This window comes from Tenrec ecaudatus, chromosome 17 (assembly GCF_050624435.1).
Source record: "Tenrec ecaudatus isolate mTenEca1 chromosome 17, mTenEca1.hap1, whole genome shotgun sequence".
NCBI classification, from domain to species: Eukaryota; Metazoa; Chordata; class Mammalia; order Afrosoricida; family Tenrecidae; genus Tenrec; species Tenrec ecaudatus.
In genome coordinates, this window is record NC_134546.1 from 48,436,966 (window position 1) to 48,456,038 (window position 19,073).

General features: G+C 41.2%; 1 pseudogene; it reads right to left on the minus strand.

Annotated features, from left to right (window-relative positions):
* The window catches only part of LOC142430434 (myotrophin homolog), a 30,378-nt pseudogene extending 11,527 nt beyond the window's left edge, over window positions 1-18,851 (minus strand).
* Window positions 18,852-19,073: the final 222 nt, after the last annotated feature.

A 19,073-nucleotide genomic window follows, 5' to 3' on the forward strand; every position in this document is an offset into this window, starting at 1 on the left:
GTTTCAGCCCCAGAAAACAAACTGCATTGTAAATGTGCAACTGGAGGCTAATGGGTGAAAATGACAAATACAGTTAGGCCTCTGTTTGCAGGAAATAATGCAGAATTTAGTTATTTTAATTTATTTTACTGTCAAGTCTGAGAGCAAGAGTCTCTACTCTATTGAGGAATTACAAAGTGCTCTCAAAGTGTAAAGCCACCATGGATGGATTCTGGTTGAATTCTGTTGGAAAGCTGTGGGTCGCCATTTGCTCTGATTTATATGAGAGAGCAAGGACTGGCTATCCATTTCTGCCACCAACTGGTATAACTGATAATATTAGATATGATGGTACAGAAGTTTATAAACCTTCCATTTGAACATGTTTATTAGTCTGGTAAGATTAGTAAGCACCATATAGATAAAGTGAAGGATGGATACACCCGAAATGCCTAACGGCTTGAGAGGTGCATCAGTGACACATTGGACAAGTGGATAATTACCCAAATCTACAACAACTGGTACATACACACAATGGGATCCTGTGCATCTCTATAAAAAAACAGTGGTGCAAGTATTAAACACTGCAGCAGATGGAAGGGCCTGGAAACCATTAATGTTGAGTGAAGTCAGTCTATCGAAAAAGGACAAGTATTATTTAAGTCCACTAGTATAAAAGAAAAGCCAATTAAACACATCTTAAGGACCAATTCCTGAACAAAAGGGGAGGAGGCTGCCTACTGGCCATGGATCATACACCACCTCCCGTTTACACACCTCACAAAAGGCAGCTTGAAGGAAGGACCCTCTCATTGTCTGGGCTCACTCGTTCAAGAGCGGGAGATGGGAGGGGACCATCCACTTGAGGCTGTACAACTCCGAGGCAAGGCTGGGACAAATCAATGGATGCTCCACAGGAAGGGAAGGAGAGCCTTGCCAGAGAATCCAGCCACGAGCAGGGGAGGGGAGCACCTGCACTTCACAGGAGACCCTGATAGCTTGGCTGGTGAGTATGGTCGGTGACTGAGGAGAAGTAACTTCACATTGGGAACGGATGCTAAACATTGATTGTAGGGAGCCTAGGGGGGCAATGATCCGGATTTTATGGTCCTGGGTGGACACTATGAATATGTTTCTCTCGAACTCTCAGTAAAACACTCCATGGACGAGAGATCATGGTGACCTTGGATGCAAACTTGAGGAACTACACCAGGAACTACACCAGAAGGACTTAACATAGGCAGAATGAACTGAGTCCTTCCTCCAAGGTGCCCACACCCCTGGACTGAGGACTGGGATACTCAGATGGGAGAGGAAGCAGAGTGACTGCCCAGACCTGTGGAAGTGGCAATCATTGGACCCTGGGGGGACCCCCAGTTGGATGGGTATCCAATAGAAAGTCACCGTATATTTAGTACCTCGATGCCCCTCATGCAGTCACATGACATATTTTGATCTGTTGAGTAGGGATTTGAACTTGAAAGAGTTGATCCAGGAATTATCCCCCTGGCACCAACCCCCAAGCTTAGGGCAAACAGAGCCCAATGGAAGGGGAGACTGGACTGTGTGGAGGAAGAACTCATGGGTTGTGGCTCACGGTGGAAGTGTGCTTGCATAGACTCCTCGTACCCACAGTGTCCAGAGTGCTGTGTCATTGGAAAACATGATGGAGTTGTAAGCTCAATTACCTTGTACTCTAGGGGGATAATTGACAATGTTTTACTTTTCTGTCTCTTTGGGTTTTTGTTTTCCTGCCTTAATTTGCTTGCTTTCGCTTGTTTGTTTGTCTTTTGTTGAGTGCTTATTGGTTCATTACTATTTTGGGGGTGTTTGGTAGGATTCTCTAGAGAAACAAAACCAGGACACTTATGATTTTAGATCAATAGATAGGTAGGTGTATACAGCATTAAAGAATATAACAGCTAATTAGTCCACACGGCAGTACAGAGGGTTGAGTTCAGCTCACTTTCATGGAATAGTTAATGTACTGGAAGTCCTTTAACTCATGTGGGCTGCCGGGTCCAATGTCAAAGACGCAGTCAGTGGAATCTTCCCTTAGACAGGGCAGGCAGAGTGTGCCTGCAGGCAGTAGACAGCTGGGTAGGTCAGCAACAGTCCTTGGCAAATCAGGCCCTGATAGGAGCTTGAACTCAAACGCTGCGACAGGATCTACCAGCCTGGAGCTCAAGCAATGTAAGCACCAGCAGTGTGGAAAAGCAGGTTTCAAAGGAGCCTCAAGCTCTAGCAACAAGATGTATGGGTTGGCTTGGTCCACAGGTAGTATAGCACACAAGCAGAGAACTAGTTGAGGCAGGGAACTAGCTAGAACAGCAGCACACTGGTCTGATCACCAGGGAGCAAGAGAGAGATGGGATACCACTGTCTTCATTTATTTTGGTCTTCCTCCTGTAGGAGGCGGTTGACTGGTCCAGGTGTTTCCTGGTATGTGACTAACCAGTCCCCTGTGCCTCTGCTGATCTTGTAGCTAAATACATTGTGAGATAACTCAGTTCTTTATGACCTCCTTGACATTCTTATGAAGCCTGCATGTCCTTGTGCTTATCTTAGAATGTAGTGTTTTTATTATTCAAGTGTTTAGACAGTGTGCCTTGTTAAGAAAAGTTTGCAGTGTGCCTAGTTAAGAATGTTTTTCGAAGCAAGTGCTTTGACCTTTGTTTTGTAATCATTCCCTTGTATGAATAGTATATGAACAAAGCTTTGAATATATTCGAGGCTTCAGTCCATCAGACTGTTGTCCTCCCAATCCCATACTTGGTACTGGTCTCTTTTTGCTTTCATTCGCACGCCTCATTTCAGATGCAGCTTGGTTCAGGATAGCTGGTCTATCTCCCGCATCCTCCAATTAAGCTGTTACCTGACCAAACCCCGCCCACATGTTCCTGTTGTCCTAGTTGGCACAATAAACCCAATCACGTTGGTCTTATGAGGTTATGAGTTTGTCATAAAAAGATTGTCAAACTAAACCCAAGTTACGCATATCCAAGAGACAATCACATGGATTCTGGGTCCTCACTGAACTCTAGCCCAATCCAAGAACAGTTAGTTCTGATAACATGTCCCTGTTTGATATTTGTCTTCATGAAATGATCACTGAAGATAAGGGCGCTACAACAAAGTGTGATGAAGTATGCAGATGGGGCCTGGCTATCAGAATAGTGTCTGGGGCCTTAAAGGATTGTATTCAAACAAGGAGCCATCTAAGTGAGGAGTCTACTAAGTCCACATAGAAGAAGCACCCCAGCTTGTGTGATCCAAAGTCAACAATAATAAAATTCAAATGCGACAAAAGGAAAAGTATCAGAGCCTAAAAAACAGATGCTATGGAGGACAAAGGGGCCCCAAAATCCATCTGCACGGTATCTAGTTAGATTAAGCTCCTGGCAGATTCCCACTAGCCATGGACAAGAGACAGCTTTACTATCAGATAGAGATCATTGTAACGGTGATTATACTGGATTGAACTTGATACTTGGTCAGTTGACCTCCCTCTTGACTCAACCTGAAGTTCTTGTAGGTGCAAGTATTTCTTGCTAGTTCCATGACAAAAATTTCTTCCCTGACCTTTTAAATATTTATGGCATTTTTTCCTCATCATTATTTGTATTTTTATCTTTGTATTATAATTTTATCCTTACTCTTTCTTTTGTTTCTATATTTATTGTTTCTGTAGAGTTTTCCAGTTTGGAAGCACAGAAGGAGTAGATGCACAGAGATAAGTACTGAGGCAAGGGTTTATAGGGGAGGTACAAGTGGGGGTGGTACACAGGGAGGGTGAGGGGGGTAAGTGAACAATATATGTGGGAGAGGGGAGGGAACATTCATCTATTGGGGGCTCGTACATCTCTTATCACAATCCATCCATCCATTGTGTAAGGCACATTTGTACATATGTTGCCATCATCATTCTCAAAACATTTTCTTTCTGCTTGAGCCTTTGGTATCAGCTCATTTCCCCCCTCCCTCCCCTTCCCTCATGAACCTTAATACATCATAAATTATTTTTTTTCATGTCTACACTGACCGCTGTCCCCCTTCACCCATATTTCTGTTGCCTTTCCCCCTGGTAGGGGATTCTATGTAGATCATTGTGATCAATGCCCCTCCCCCGACCCACCCCCCTCCCCTTGTCAGCAGTTCTTAAGGATAATCCCAGTAACATCTTTCCAGAGCTAAATAAAAACTAGGAAATTTTAGCTTTTGGATTTTTGAAAATATCCATGTATTATTTACCTTCTTTTCCCACACACTTACAAATAAAATTTACCATGAATCAATTACTTCATTTTCTAAGTATTTTATTTTTAAACCACCTTTCATAATCTTTATAATTATTTTAATAACAGTAATTACTTTTTAATTTATAAGTCTAGGCATGAAAATATTTTACTGTACTTAGATTAGTAAGAAATTGAAATGAAACTACATTAAATATAAAAATTCCCTTGCATATTAAATAATTCTCTAATTACTCACTCTGTGTTCTCTATAGATTGTTTATACTAGTTGACAGAAGTGAAGCCAATATCAAGGCCACTGTTGGAAATATGAATTTCATCTACTACATAATAGATTTACTTAATATACCTTCATTTTTCTTAATATCAAAAATCAGTCAAAAATAGTGACTATAGACTAAACTACCACATTAACTACACTGATACCTGAATATCTGTTTTATTTTTGTCTGCATTGAGCTGGTAAAATTAAAGAGATTTTACTTCCAAAAATCATTACTAATGAAGTTATAGCAGAGAAAAGGTAAAAAATTGCTCACTCTTGAATGTTTAGTAGATCTGATCAAATGAGCTTTCTTTAACTTAGATGTTCCATTTTTGCACTTGCTTGGTCTTTGAAGGACAGGCCAGACTTGGTCTTTCTTTATATTACCAGTATTTGAAATCAGCAGCTTTCTTTGTTCTTTGCCATTTATAAAAGCTTTCTTATTTTTTAATAATTTATTTAAATTAATATGTGCTGCTTAGAGAATTTGGTAATTTTGCCATCATGTATGCATTTTGAATTAAGTACTCCTTCTCTCTCCCTCTCTTTCCTTCTTTATCTCTCTCTATGTGATAAAGCCGCCATATATTTAGCAGAGCACTACATTGTTTTTATGGAATCCCTGATCAAAAAATTCTCTTTTTAACATGAGAGAAATTGCTAGTTGTCCACTTAGAATTATTCTCCTCCCCATTGATAACTATAGTCCACCAAGAGTAAAACTATATTCCTCCCCTCCTATTTTATAACAGTGTGGCCAGGTAACTAAGCTGTGGGCAACCACTGTGAGTACACACCGGATCCCCATGAGTCAGGATCCACTACAGTGCATTAGGTTTGCTTGGTGGTATTTACAATTCTGGGTTTTATTGTTAAAAAAAGATGTTATGCGGATTTCCACCCTTGTTTCCTCCTGTGGTTTCAAAGGCAGATATTTTGACCGGCACCCTGGAAGTTCCTTGGATCATCAGGTTCTCTTGGGGGAAAGCAGAAGCAGGCCTGGCATCTGAAAACGAAGACTGCCTTGTTTGGCCTGGCCTGGACAGCTCCAGACCTTAGGAACATGGAAACAAAATGCCCAAAATCGAAACATATATATATATATATACATATATATATATAATCAATTTTTAATCTTAATTTTGTACACTACCAAATTCTATTCTTCGCATTACAGATGGCCAGTTTTAGTTCCATTATTTACAATCTCTAGAGCTATGCTTAGCATGAAGTTGACACCTTTTGTGGAATCTCTGCAAGTAATCATATTTATCTTTAATAGTTAAGGAATAGAAATACGGAACTGTCTGTCAAAGTCCCAGGCATTGCAATTCTATTGTTTCTCTTTAGCTAAATATTTTTATTATTCAAAGAAATAATTCTCTCTGTTAAACTAATATGTACAAAGCTATTAAATCACTCAACCTAGTCAGTTCTAGAACCTCAATTGAAAATTTCATTTTGAGAGTTAGAATGTTGTCAATCTGATGTGAAGTCAAGAACATTTTAAACTTATTTCTGTCAATAAAATAATTTAAAACTCTGCTAAATAATTTTTACTGGCCTTATATAAAATTTATATTTACATTCTAATTTTTATTGTATGATTTACCTTCCCAAAACTATTTACTTACGTTAGGATTTTATAATGTATCAGTCATTGAAGGAGTTAATGAGAGCTGTAATAGAAACAGGTTTGATGGAAAGAAAAATGTGTCACAAACTTAATGCTACAGCTAGGACATTTTTACTATGTTCAACTCATAATTGTGAAGATAAGATTAAGTATTAGAGTGGTAAAGTCTTTTGGGATGCAAGACCAGAATATTATGTTTCTAAAATGCTATTGCTAGCAAACCATTTGCTTCTAATTACAGGCTCCTGTAAAGCAGGGGACTGCAATTTTTTTTCCTGAAAAGGCCACATTGTAAATAGTCTAAATTTCACAGACCATATGGCTCATATGGTTGTTATTACAAGTATTCACTTCTGCCATGGTACTATGAAGACAGCCTTAGATAAAATGTAAATCAATGGAAAAGGCTGTGTTCCAGTGAAACTTTATGCACAAAAACTGGCACTGGCTTGATTGGACCACTGGTCGTTGTTTGCAAATCCAGCATATAGAGAGTAATATGTCATCAGGGTGAAAACAGAAATGATGTCCATTCAGATGATGTCTCTAATATTTCTGAAAGTACATCTACAGCAACCCAAAACAGATTCTCCTATTCATCTTTAACTTCTATTGGCAAATTTTTGATCAATTTGATAGAACCAGCACAAGCATTTGCCTGTTCTCAATATCATACAAAAGTAAGATTGTGACAGGAATAACCCCATGATAATAATGTGAAGTATCAGTGGCCAAGAGACTTCAAGTAAAATCTTGAAGAAGAGAAATGGTAGCCTCTTGATAACTAGCATGGATTGAAGAAAACACTCACAGAATATAGAGAAAATACCTTGCAGCTAAGGGGAGGATTGTGTTTCTTAGAAAACAACACAGAGAAACTACAGCTCAATATTAACATATAGAAAAAAAGGATGCCAAATAACTTGAAGGTTTAATGGACATCACTAGTTGACATTTCAGTATATTCAGTAATCTTCAATAACCGCTGTCCTATAGTCTTTCCTCCTGCCTCAAACCAAATCAATTTAAGAACAAAGAAATTTATAAAAGATACAGAATATTATTAAGAACTAACCAAGTGATTAATCAAGAGAATATAAGAATCCTAGAAGTTATGCATATAATAATAGATATTCAAATACACGAAGCAAAAAAAATAGCAAGGAAGAAAACACCTATCTTTTGGGGGGATATTATGGAGGGGGTAAGTAAAGTTCCCTAGTGCCCTCTACCTGCTTGTTTAATCTCTTATATCTCAACAGCGATTGATTCAAAATAAAACTGAATTATGTTGATTGAATCATTTCTCATTAACATAACTACTTCTAATCCTGATCACAAAACTACATAAGACTGAGAATCCTTGGTCAGTCAGTGTAGAGGGAGGGCAGTGAGGTGGAGGGGCAAGGGGTACAATTCAATTCACAATATCTAGTTTGGAGATTTCTTCCCTCCCCCCATAAAATGTTAATAGTTCAATTGTTCAATCATATCAAGGAGAATTACACAAACATTACCGCATCAATTTTAGAGCATTCTCCCCCATCCCTCCATGGCTAAATCAGCTTGTGTGAGTTGTGTAATCACAATCAATTCCAGTGCTCTCTTTCCCCACCTGCCTTCATTATTGACTGCTGAAACCCACATGGCCCCTGCATTCCCTATATCCCCTTGGATCAGTTATTATCATTGTGTATCCACTCCTGTGCTTCACAGCTGGGAAAACCAGCAGAAAACAATTTTTTAAAATGTCCTAAGGTAGTAAGGATAAAATCATACCAATATAGACATGAAAATTCAAATAATGTGTAAGAAAGCAAGGACCCCCATCAACATTCAAAAAGTTAGGGAAGACATTTCTGTCATGGAACAAGTGAGAGATACTTGCACCCAGGACAAATTCCGGTCGTGTCTATAGGGAGGTCCACTGGCCGAGTATCAAGTTTGATCCAGCAGCATCAAGATTACAGTGGTCTCTGCCTGATAGATAGTAAGGCTGTTTGAGAATCTTGCCTGGGGCTCCAGTGGGTTTGCCAGTGGCTCGGTCTGACTAGATACTCTGCAGGTGGGTTTTGCCATCCCACTGTCTTCCATAGCCGTCTACAAATTGGGTGTTCATAATTTTAGCTCTGATACTTTTCTCTTCAGCATATTCACCTTTGGATCACACAAGCTGGTGTGCTTTTTCTGTGTGGACTTAGTTGACTCCTCCTTTAAATGGCTGCTTGTCTGAATACAAGCCTTTAAGACCTCAGCCACTGTTTTGATTGAGAGCCAGACACCATCTACATACTTGGTTGTAGCACCCTTACTTTCAGTGATCATGCCATGAAGGTGAGTATTGAGCAGAGCCATGATGTATAAAATACGTGGACTTAAGTTGGAGGGTGGATTTAGTGTGAACCCCAAACCCATTCCTGGATCTATGCTTATCATTGAATCATGTAAAGCATAATTATACAATTGCTTCCATAACCGATCTCCAAACAGACTTTTCCTTCCTGGACTTCTTGACATCGCCTCCTTCTTCCCTCCCTTACCCCTCAAAAAGACCCCTCCCCCTCAAACCCTTGTTATATTTTCTTTCCCAATTGGCTCAATGTCCCTGGGTTTCACTTACCGAAAAATAAATAAACAAATAACATTGCTTCAGGAGGGTGAGCCCCAATGATGCCATGCCTCTGAGGCACGTCCCAATATAGACAAGCATAAGCAGAATATAACAGAATGGTGGTCACAGAGTGGCTGGGATAATGCGTATCCTAATACAGCGCACAGGGTGTTGATGTAGCGAGACCTTGCTTGTTCGCCAACCAACAGTACACCGCTCTTGGTCAGTTGTTTTCTGCTCCCTCAGACACCATGTGAATTCCAGCTTAGTGTTCAGGTTGCACTTGTGTGCTGACGGAGAGCCCAGTTCACCCAGCGGAGTGCCCGCACCGGGTCTCACAGATGTAGGCTCTGGAGAATGACGTGAACCTGGATTATGCATGATTCAGTGTCCCAGCACTCTATGGCACCCAGCATGGGTTCTCAGGACACCCCCAGATGCCCTAGGTCAATTCTGTCCACACACTGCATGCCGCTAAAGACCCTCCCCACCTAATGCTCCCAAGAGCATCCTATGTCTCTCGTCTGCCCACCTGGAGGCCAGCCCTCCCTCCCTCCCCTCAGCAGACATGCACCTATGCTCCCCCAAACTCGATCATTCCCTCTCCTCTCTCTTGCACTGCCCCTCCCATCAGTGGGCTTCATTTCTCTGGCAGGGCCACCTCTCTCTTCAGGGTACCTCACCCTAGATCCACATGGCTACTATTCGACAGTCAGCACCCCCCCCCCTCCCTCCCATCCATTTATTCCCAGTGTCATGAGCTGCCCACTGGTCAAATGACCTTCACTGTACTTATCTTGATCGCAAGATGAGTAGTTCATTGGCACCAGCCCATCCAGTTACCAGATTGTCTCAGCCCCTGCCAGAAGCCTGGATGCTTGCAAGCTTGAGCCGGGGCCTGTTCTGCTGCTGTTCGCACTGCAGTGGACTCAGACAGGATTTGTCTTTTTGTGCTTGACTAACTACACTCAGCATGATGTCTTCCAGAAACCTCCACGAGTTGAGATGTTTATTGCTGTTTTTTAGGGATGAATAGTAATCCATTGTGTGTATCTACCAGAATTGTTTCTTCTTAAAATTTTAAGTAAAATAAGCTTTAATCCATAATACAATGGACTATTACTCTACCATAAAGAGATATGGACAGAAGAGGCATATTAAGAAATGCTACATGTTACAATATGGATAAATCTTAAAAAGGTTATGCTGAGTAAAATAATAGTCCCAAAAGAACATGTATTATACATTATATGAATTATTCTGTTTACAAATGCTCCGAGATTCATCTGTCAGTGTGTCACACTGCGGTTTATATACTTCAGTAATACTAGAAGCCGTGGCATCCACATTTTAATGTGATTGATCAGCTTTAGTTGCCGCTCTGTGCCTATCACCCTTTGGGTGGGAAGAAAGTAGTTAGAAGAGCAGCCACCAGCGTAGCACGTTCAGGACCTCTCTCTGTGATCTGAAGCGGTGGAGTCTGAGCCCAGAGGCACCCGAGGCTACGGCCAGGAGACCATGCAGCCAAGCAGAGGAGTAGAGCTGTGACGAGGACATGGTGAGTTGGAGCAGTGCATTGTCTTCATGGCCACAGAGGCAGAGGCCACAGTCGCCTGTGGCTGAGAGACTGAGGGCCAGAGCAACTTGACTGCTGGCTGAGGAGAGGTTTTAATATGGGCCATTGAGTGTACCCTTATTGTTTACTAAGCCTGGATTATGGTAACCTGTTGATTCCACTGATACACTTTTTAGTTGTGAGTAAAGTCTGTGAGCTCTGCGTGGCCATTGCAACTAACTACTGATTCTCTCATAGAAAGCAGTAGAATAGGGGAGATGGAGGAGTGGCTGGTGTCAGAAAAGAAGGGTGGGAGCATGTCGGCCCTGTGCCGCTTGTCAAAAGGGAGGCCAGAACAGGGCAACTGTGAACCCCCATGCCATTTTCACAGAACTGCCTTGCAGTTCACAGGCCAATGCGTAACCCACTGCACCGCCAGGGCTCCTGCCCCTTCAGTTCGAAGACAGTAAAGGTGCACTTAGAAGTGGGTTTATATTGGGCATTTTCCAGGCATCGTTCTGTTGGTGCCTCTACTTCATTCCATAATGGTCAGAGAACATTCTTTAAGTCAGAAGAAAGTAAAAGTGACCTTCCTAATGGACTAGGGTATACCAAAAAAATTGTAAAGCACGGGATCTGACAACCTCTTATTTGGTCATTCACGAACACTAACAACACATAGATCAATACATACAAGGGATGAGAGGGAGTGGAAAGAGGAAGTGTGTTAGGTCTGGTTGACTAGAGAAACAAATCCAGTGACACTCTGATATGTAAGAGAAACCTTTATATCAAGGAATAATTATGTATCAATCAAACATGCCAGTCCAGTCCAGTCCAGCTCAAGTCCATAAGTCTGATGATAGTTCATAAGGCCCACTTCAGACTCACGTAGTCACAAGCAATGATGCAGAATGCTGGAACATCACAGGACGGTGGGTGCAAAGCGGTGTGGATCCAATGACAGCGGAATCATCACAGGGCTCTGGCAGCAATTAGGACCGGGCAGCAAGAAAGTGAAGGCAGAGAGAGAGGGGGAAGTTTCCAGGACCCTCCTTATAAGAAAGGCACCCCTACAAGGAGGCATCGTCTGTCTGTGACCTGATGGACAGGTTGAATACCATCGCTGCACTTTTCTATATCTTCAAGTTTACATGAAATTATCTAACTATCACAGGGAGTCCATACTTAAAGTGCATTGCAATACTGTTAAAGGTGATGGGAAAGTTTGCAAATGAATAGGGTGATAGTTGTACAACATGATGAACATATAGTCAATGAACTGCACCTGTAAACATATTGCAGTGGAACATGCGTTTACATGCATGCATGTGGGTAAGGAAACAGTATCACTACTAGTGGCCCAGTTTATGTGTGAACAGATTTATTTCAAACCAAATGTGTTTACATATGGCTCTGAAATCAGTGAATGACTGCAAGCAAGATCTCTCAGTAACATACTTGTCATTAACTTCTTGCAGTAGACATGCCATACAATTCAGCAATTTCATCTCTGGGCATATACCCCAAAGAAATAAGATAAAGAACACAAACAATGCCCCCCCCTCCAGTATAATGACAAATTGATTCTAAAATTCTTATGGAATCACAAAGGTGCCAGACAAAGCACAAATGCACTACTGAACGTAATGAAAAATATTCATACTACACAACGCAAAATAAATGATGGGACCTTCTAAAAACACTACCTTTATGAACATCAAAATACGTCACCAAAAGATTTAAAGAGAACCCACAGATTGGGAAAATATTTACTAATGATACATCAGATAAAGAGCTAATTTCAAAAAAGACAAAAACAAATAACCCAACAAAAGACATGACATAACAGACAATCTACTAAAGATGACATCCAAGCAGCCCTCAGGCATAAAAAGAAAGGTTCTCCTTCATTAGCAATAAGAGAAATACAAATTAGAACATCAGTGAGCTATCACCTCACATTGATAGTCTTGTCAAAATTAGAAAAAAAACATAAAATGAGAAATAGTGGAGAAGATGTGGAGAGAATGGAATTGTCATACACTGCTGCACTGTCGAATTACATCACCTCTGTGAAAACCAATATGGCACCTTCTTAAAACATGCAAATACAATCACAGTATGATGCCACCCTGCACTACATCTACGGGTATATGCCCCAAAGAAATAAAGAATACAACACAAAAGACTTTTGCATCTATGTTTATTGCAGCAATTTTCATAATAGCAAAATGATGGAAAGAGCCCAAAACTCTGTTTATTGAGAGATGAGCACATAAACTCTGGTACATTCAGACAATGAAATATTATGTCTTAATAAAAAACAACGACAACTCTCTTAAACACCATATGACATGAACCGAACTAGAGAATATTACGCTTAGCAAAGTTAGTCAATCTTATAAACAAATATTTAATAACACCATTACTGTAAGGAAAAACAAAGAAAAAGAAAAGTGGTTTCCACAGCGAAAGAGAGGGGGTCACACCAAAAGAAGATGGTATGGAGGCCAGGGTTGGGGTGGGAACAGGGAGAGGGAAAGGATGGGAAAGCCTGGAGGGAAGCAGGGAAGATGGGCGGGAACACCAGTGACAGTCACACATTGGGGCTTTAACAGGATAATATTCCTCACTTGATTCGATGAGATGGGTTGTACAACTACACAGAACATAGTTTTCTTTAAAAACCAAAACAAACACATTCATTACTGACTATATACTCGTGTATAAGATGAGTTTTCGGCACATTTTTAAATGTAGTTTTTGTGGTAAAATTAGGGGCCTCACTGACCCACCGAAAGGGAGGGCATTGTTTGTGTCTCCAAAGGGAAAGAGGGACCAGACTTAAATCCGATGTTCCGGGATGCCACTGCAGCAGGGTGGCCTGGAGAGGGGAGCCAGTGGAGGGGCCTGAGGGCTCAGCCTCCATCCCAACTACTTGGACAACTGTCCCTCCCCCGAGAAGAACTTACTTTAGAGAACAGCACGGAAGCTGCAGATAGAGGAGAGGGACATGTTTGATCAGAGCTCACGGGAGCAAATGAAAGGAGAGGAAGAGAGAGTGGAGCACATCCTGGCCCACCAGGCCTGGAGGACGATATCCCTGCTCCTAACAGCCAATGCACAGAGTGGACCATATGACTGATCCCACTATGAGACACTATGTCCCTCACTGACCCATGGCCCCACGCGGGATAACACTGGAAACTCAGTGTCGGGACTGGCCCAGTCTGAACCCCAGAAACCAAGGCAAAACACTAAAGGCATGTGGCAGAGCAACAGGGGGAGCACATCAGGGAGCTCCTGAGGGAGTGCAAAGGATAGACTCTGGGGCCAGAGCATGGCACCCCATCGGACTGGACTGGAGGACATACCTAGAGGTCAAAAAACAGACTTTGATCTATACACAAGTTTTTATTTCTTTTTAAACTTTTTTCTTTTTAACTAATTTATTCTTTTATGGGTCATTGGTTTTCTTTTCTGTTTTCATCACTGTGCTCTCATTCATCGTCTGTCTTGCTATGCCTTGTTTTTTGATGCATATTATTATCTATACAGACCTATCTTGATAAGATAGGCTGATGAACACACTGAAGGAGAAAACAATGGGACCAGTGTTCTGGGGGTACATGGGAGATGGGGAGGTGGGGGTAAGGAGGTGGTGTTGACCAACCTAGGGTCAGGGGAGCAACAAGTGATCCAAAATTAGTGGCAAGGAGGGTGTGAGAGGCCTGGTAGGGATTCAGCAAGGGAAATGTAACCGAGAGAAATTACTGAAACCCAAATGAAGACTGAGCATGATAGTGCGACAAGAGAAAAGTAAAAGGAAATAGAGGAAAGAACTAAGTGACAAAGGATATTTATACAGGTCTAAATATAGAAATGTGCATAGTAAATATAGTTATATCAGATGGTGGGGAAATAAATCTATGTGCATATATTTATAGGTTCAGTATTAAGAAGCAGATGGACATTAGACCTCCACTCAAGTACTTACTCAATGCAAGAACACATTGTTCTATTAATTTGGCATTCCATGATGCACACCTTCCCGACACGATTGCTGAAGACAAATGTGCCCATAAGCAAATATGGTGAAGAAAGCTGATGGTGCCTGGCTATCAAAAGATATAGCTTCTGGGGTCTTAAAGACCTGCAGATAAACAAGCGAACATCTAGCTCAGAAGCATCAAAACCCACATGGAAGAAGCACACCAGCTTGTGTGACCACGAGGTGTGGGAGGGACCAGGTATCAGAAATCAAAGAGCAAAAATCATGTCAGTGGGTGCCCACCTTTCCGATATGATCACTGAGAAAAATGTGTGCATAAGCAAATGTGGTGAAGAAAGCTGATAGTGCCCGGCTGTCAAAAAACAGCGTCTGGGGTCTTAAAGGTTTGCAGATAAACAAGCAGTGGTCTAGCTCAAAAGCAACAAAGCCCACATGGAAGAAGCACACCAGCCTGTGTGACCATGAGGTATTGAAGGGATCAGGTATCAGGCATCAAAGAACAAAAATATCATATCATTGTAAATGAGGATGAGTGCAGAGTGGAGACTCAAAGGCAATTGGGCATCCCCTTACTGAAGGGTTGTGGGGAGATGAGCCAGGCAGGGTACAGGGTAGCAACGATGAGACATACAACTTTCTCTAAGCTTAAATGTGTCCTCCCCACCACTATCATGATCCCAATTCTACCTTACAAATCTGGCTAGACCACAGGATGTACAGAGGTACAGATAGGAACTGGAAACACAGGGAATCCAGGACAGATGACCCCTTCCGGACCAGTGGTGAGAGTGGCGATGCCTGGAGGGTGGAGGGAATGTGGGGTGGAAAGAATCTATGTATAACCTCCTCCCTGGGAGTGAACAATAGAGAAGTGGGTGAGGGGAGACAGTGGACAGTGTAAGATATGATCAAATAACAATAAATTATGAATTATGAAGGGTTCATGAGGGAGTGGGGAGGGAGGAGGGAAGGGGAAAATGAGGAGCTGATATTAAGGGCTCAAGTAGAAAGCAAATGTTTTGAGAATAATGATGGCAACAAATGTACAAATGGCCTTGACACAATGGATGGATGGATGGATGGATGGATGGATGGATGGATGGATGGATAAATGGATGGATGGATGGATTGTGATAAAAATTGTATGAGCCCACTATAAAATGATGTAAAAAAATTAGGTGCTTCGGCTGATATTAGGATTGGGTTATACTCGAGTACGTATGGTAAATTAAAATTAAAGAGATTGAAGGCTCCTAGCCTTACAACCCTCCAGATTATTACCCCTCCAATATAAATATTGGTTTGAGTGGTTAAGAAAGGAGGAAATTAAAACTAAAGTTGACTGGTAGTCTTTAGTGACATGCACATTCATTTCAAACACGGGGAAAATATTTGCAAAATTTTTTAATAGTTTTATTAAAATAAGCATATATAACAACTATTCTATTCAACTATTTCACTCAGTTTTCACACCTTGCCCCACTCTCATCCCTCAAAAAAGAAAGTATATATCTATACAAATATTTTCACATGGATGTTCACAGAAGCTTTATTTCTTTAGAACTCCAAGCTAGCAGCAACCCGATTGTCCATCAACTGCATGATTCCAATTCCATAAAGTACTAGAAAATGCAAACGAAGTAGCAGAGACTGCACATATACCAGTAATTTCTGGGGGAATGGGATAAAGATGGGGATAGCAGCCTGAGAAGAGCGGGGATATGCTATAAAATGACGAGTAAACTTCAGGGAGATGAATATGTTCTCTATATAATTTGTGAGGTTAGGTTTGGTTAGGTGCCATCAAGTTGGTTCTCACGCATAATGACACTTTGTGCAATAGAATTTGTTCTGCCCAATAATGCACCATCCTCACAATGGTTTCTATACTTGAGATCATTATCACAGTCACTGTGCCAATCCATTGTGTTGATGGCCTTCCCCTGTACCTCTATTTTAATAAGCGTATCCTTCCAGATGGACTGGCTTCTGCTGATAATATGCCCAAAAAGTGAGATGAAGTCTGACCATCCTTGTCTCTAAGGAGCATTTTGACTGTACTTCTAAGATTATTTGTTAATTTGTTGGCAGTCCATGGGACTTTGAATACTCTTCACCAGCACCGTAATTATAATGCATTCATTCCTCTTTATTCAATGTCCAACTTCACATGCATCAGAGGAAATTGAAAACACTATGGCTTGGGTCAGGTACACCTTGGTTCTTGAAGTAAAATCATTGCTTTTCCACACTCTAAAGAGGTCTTGTCCAGCAGATTGACTCAATGCAATGTGTCCTTTGACCTCCTGACTGCGACTTCCATGACTGTTCATTGTGGATCTAAGCAAGACAACATCCTTGAATACTTCAGCCTTATCTTCATGGATCATGATGTTACCTATTGGTCCAGTTGTGAAGATTTTGATCTTTGTATCGAGTTGCAATCCACACTAAAGGCAGAAATCCTTGATCTTCATCAGCAAGTGCTTCAAGTCTTTACTTTCTGCAAGCAAAGTTGTGTCATCTGCTTATCACAGTTTTCCAATAAGCATCCCTCCAATCCTGATGCCGATTCCTCTTCATATAATTCAGCTTGTCCTCTTATTTGCTCAACATGCATATTGAGTAAGTATGGTGAAAGGATATAATCTGATTCATACTTTTCTTGATTTAAAACAATGCAGCTTGCCCTTGTTCTGTTCACACAACTGCCTCTCGATCCATGTACATGTTCCACTTGAGCACAATGGAATATTCTGGAATTCCAGTTCTTCTCAAGGTTATACTAGTTTTGTTATGATCTGTAGCGTCTAATGCTTTGCAAGTCAATAAAACACAAGTAGACATCTTTCTCGTGTTCTCTGCTTTCAGCCAAGATCCATCTGGTATTAGCAATGATATCCCGTATTCTATGCCCTCCTCTTCTAATTCTGGCCCGAAGCTCTGACAGCTCCCTATCAATGTACACAGGATCTTTTCATACCTGATCTTGTTGACACCTCATGATTACTCAGGCTGGTATGCTTCTTCCATGGAAGAAAGAATTTTGCAGTAGGTTCAAAATTGTTTAAGTTTGTGAATAAAAAAAGTGATTAATTGAAATGTAAACCCTTGCTTAATTCCCAAGAACTTTACAAAAGGAAATTGCACTAATTAGGATGGGAAACATAAAGAAGCATAATTAGGATAGTTAACACAAAGAAGAATATCTTCGTAAAGAAAAATGAAAAATACTTAAAATAATAAACTTAATGTCTAAGGTGGTGGATATTATTAGACACATGTTCAGAAAAATATATCATTCTAAACTTTTTTTCATTTTTCATGGTTTGATTGTATTTTTGTGTTTATTAATACAAAACTTGGATGACATACCCTCCACCTCAAAATTTGGTCTACAAAAATATATCAATATATGCAAAACAAACAACTATATTGATGTGAATGAGGGGGGTCAGAGTGGAGACCCAAAACCCATGTGTAGGTTAATTGGTCATCCCATTATGTAGAAGAGTCACAAGGAAGGGACCAGTCAGCCAGGGTGCAGTATGGCACTGACGAAACACACAATATTCCTCTGATTCCTTGAGGGTTCCTCACCTCCCAGTATCATGACTCCAGCGTCACCTTACAACTCCAGCTAGACTGGAGCATGTACACTGGTACAGACAAGAACTCTCAACATATGGAATCCAGGACAGATAAATCCACCAGGAACAGAACTGGGAGTAGTGATAGCAAGAAGGAGGGAGAGAAAGGGGAGAAAAGGGGGAACGATCGCAATGATCGATATATTGTTTCCCCCACCTCCTTAAGGGGAAAAACAACAGAAACATGGGTGAAGGGAGATAGTGGTCAGTTTAAGATATGAAAATAATAATTATTTCTAATTTATCAAGGGTTCACAGGGGTAGAAGGATGGGGGAAGATGGGGGGGGGAAGGAGCTAATACCAATGGCTCAAACAGAAAGAAAATGATGATGGCAAAATTTGTGTAATTGGTGTATAGATTGTTATAAGAGCTGTTTAAGAGTCTCCAATAAAATGACAAAAAAATCCAAAAAGAAAAAAATTTTTTGGCCATTTGTAGGGGTGTATTTTCTTCTTTATTCTCAGTGTAAATACTTGCTCCGTGGGACACCAGCAGTTTCGCTTCTCCAACTCTCTCCTCATCCCAGACTAGGTGTCTCAGGCCTGTTTGGGGAAGCTGCGGAATGCAGAGGGGTGCCGCCATTTTGATTGACAGCATTCATTTGAGCACCTTTGCCCAGAAGGGTCTTGACAATGTCGTCCCGGCCAGCAGAAAAGGAGACCAACCTGCATCATCTTTATCATTCACCGGCACTCCAAGGTGCAGCAAGAATTCAACTATTTCGGCATGTCCCGCGGAGCATGCCCAGTGCAATGGTGTTCTACTGTGCTGGTCTGTTCTTGTAGCCAGGCATCTATCGGCCAAGATGCTCTCCTGCGACTCCTCTAGCTGCGCATTGTAGGCCCCGTCGCACACCGTCAGGTTAGACACACACCCCGCCATTTCGCTTTCCTCATGAGCTCTCCATTCTCAACTTTTATAGGAAATTTAAAAACCAAATTGGAAATACTAGAATCAGAAGCAATGTGTGATGAGGACAAGGGACTAAATATTGGAAAGTTTGACACAAACATACATGTATGATTTCGCTAAATTAAAGGAATACAGGGGAAAATAATTCATTTGACTTGGGCTTTAGGAATATTAATCTTCAATTTGCCCTGT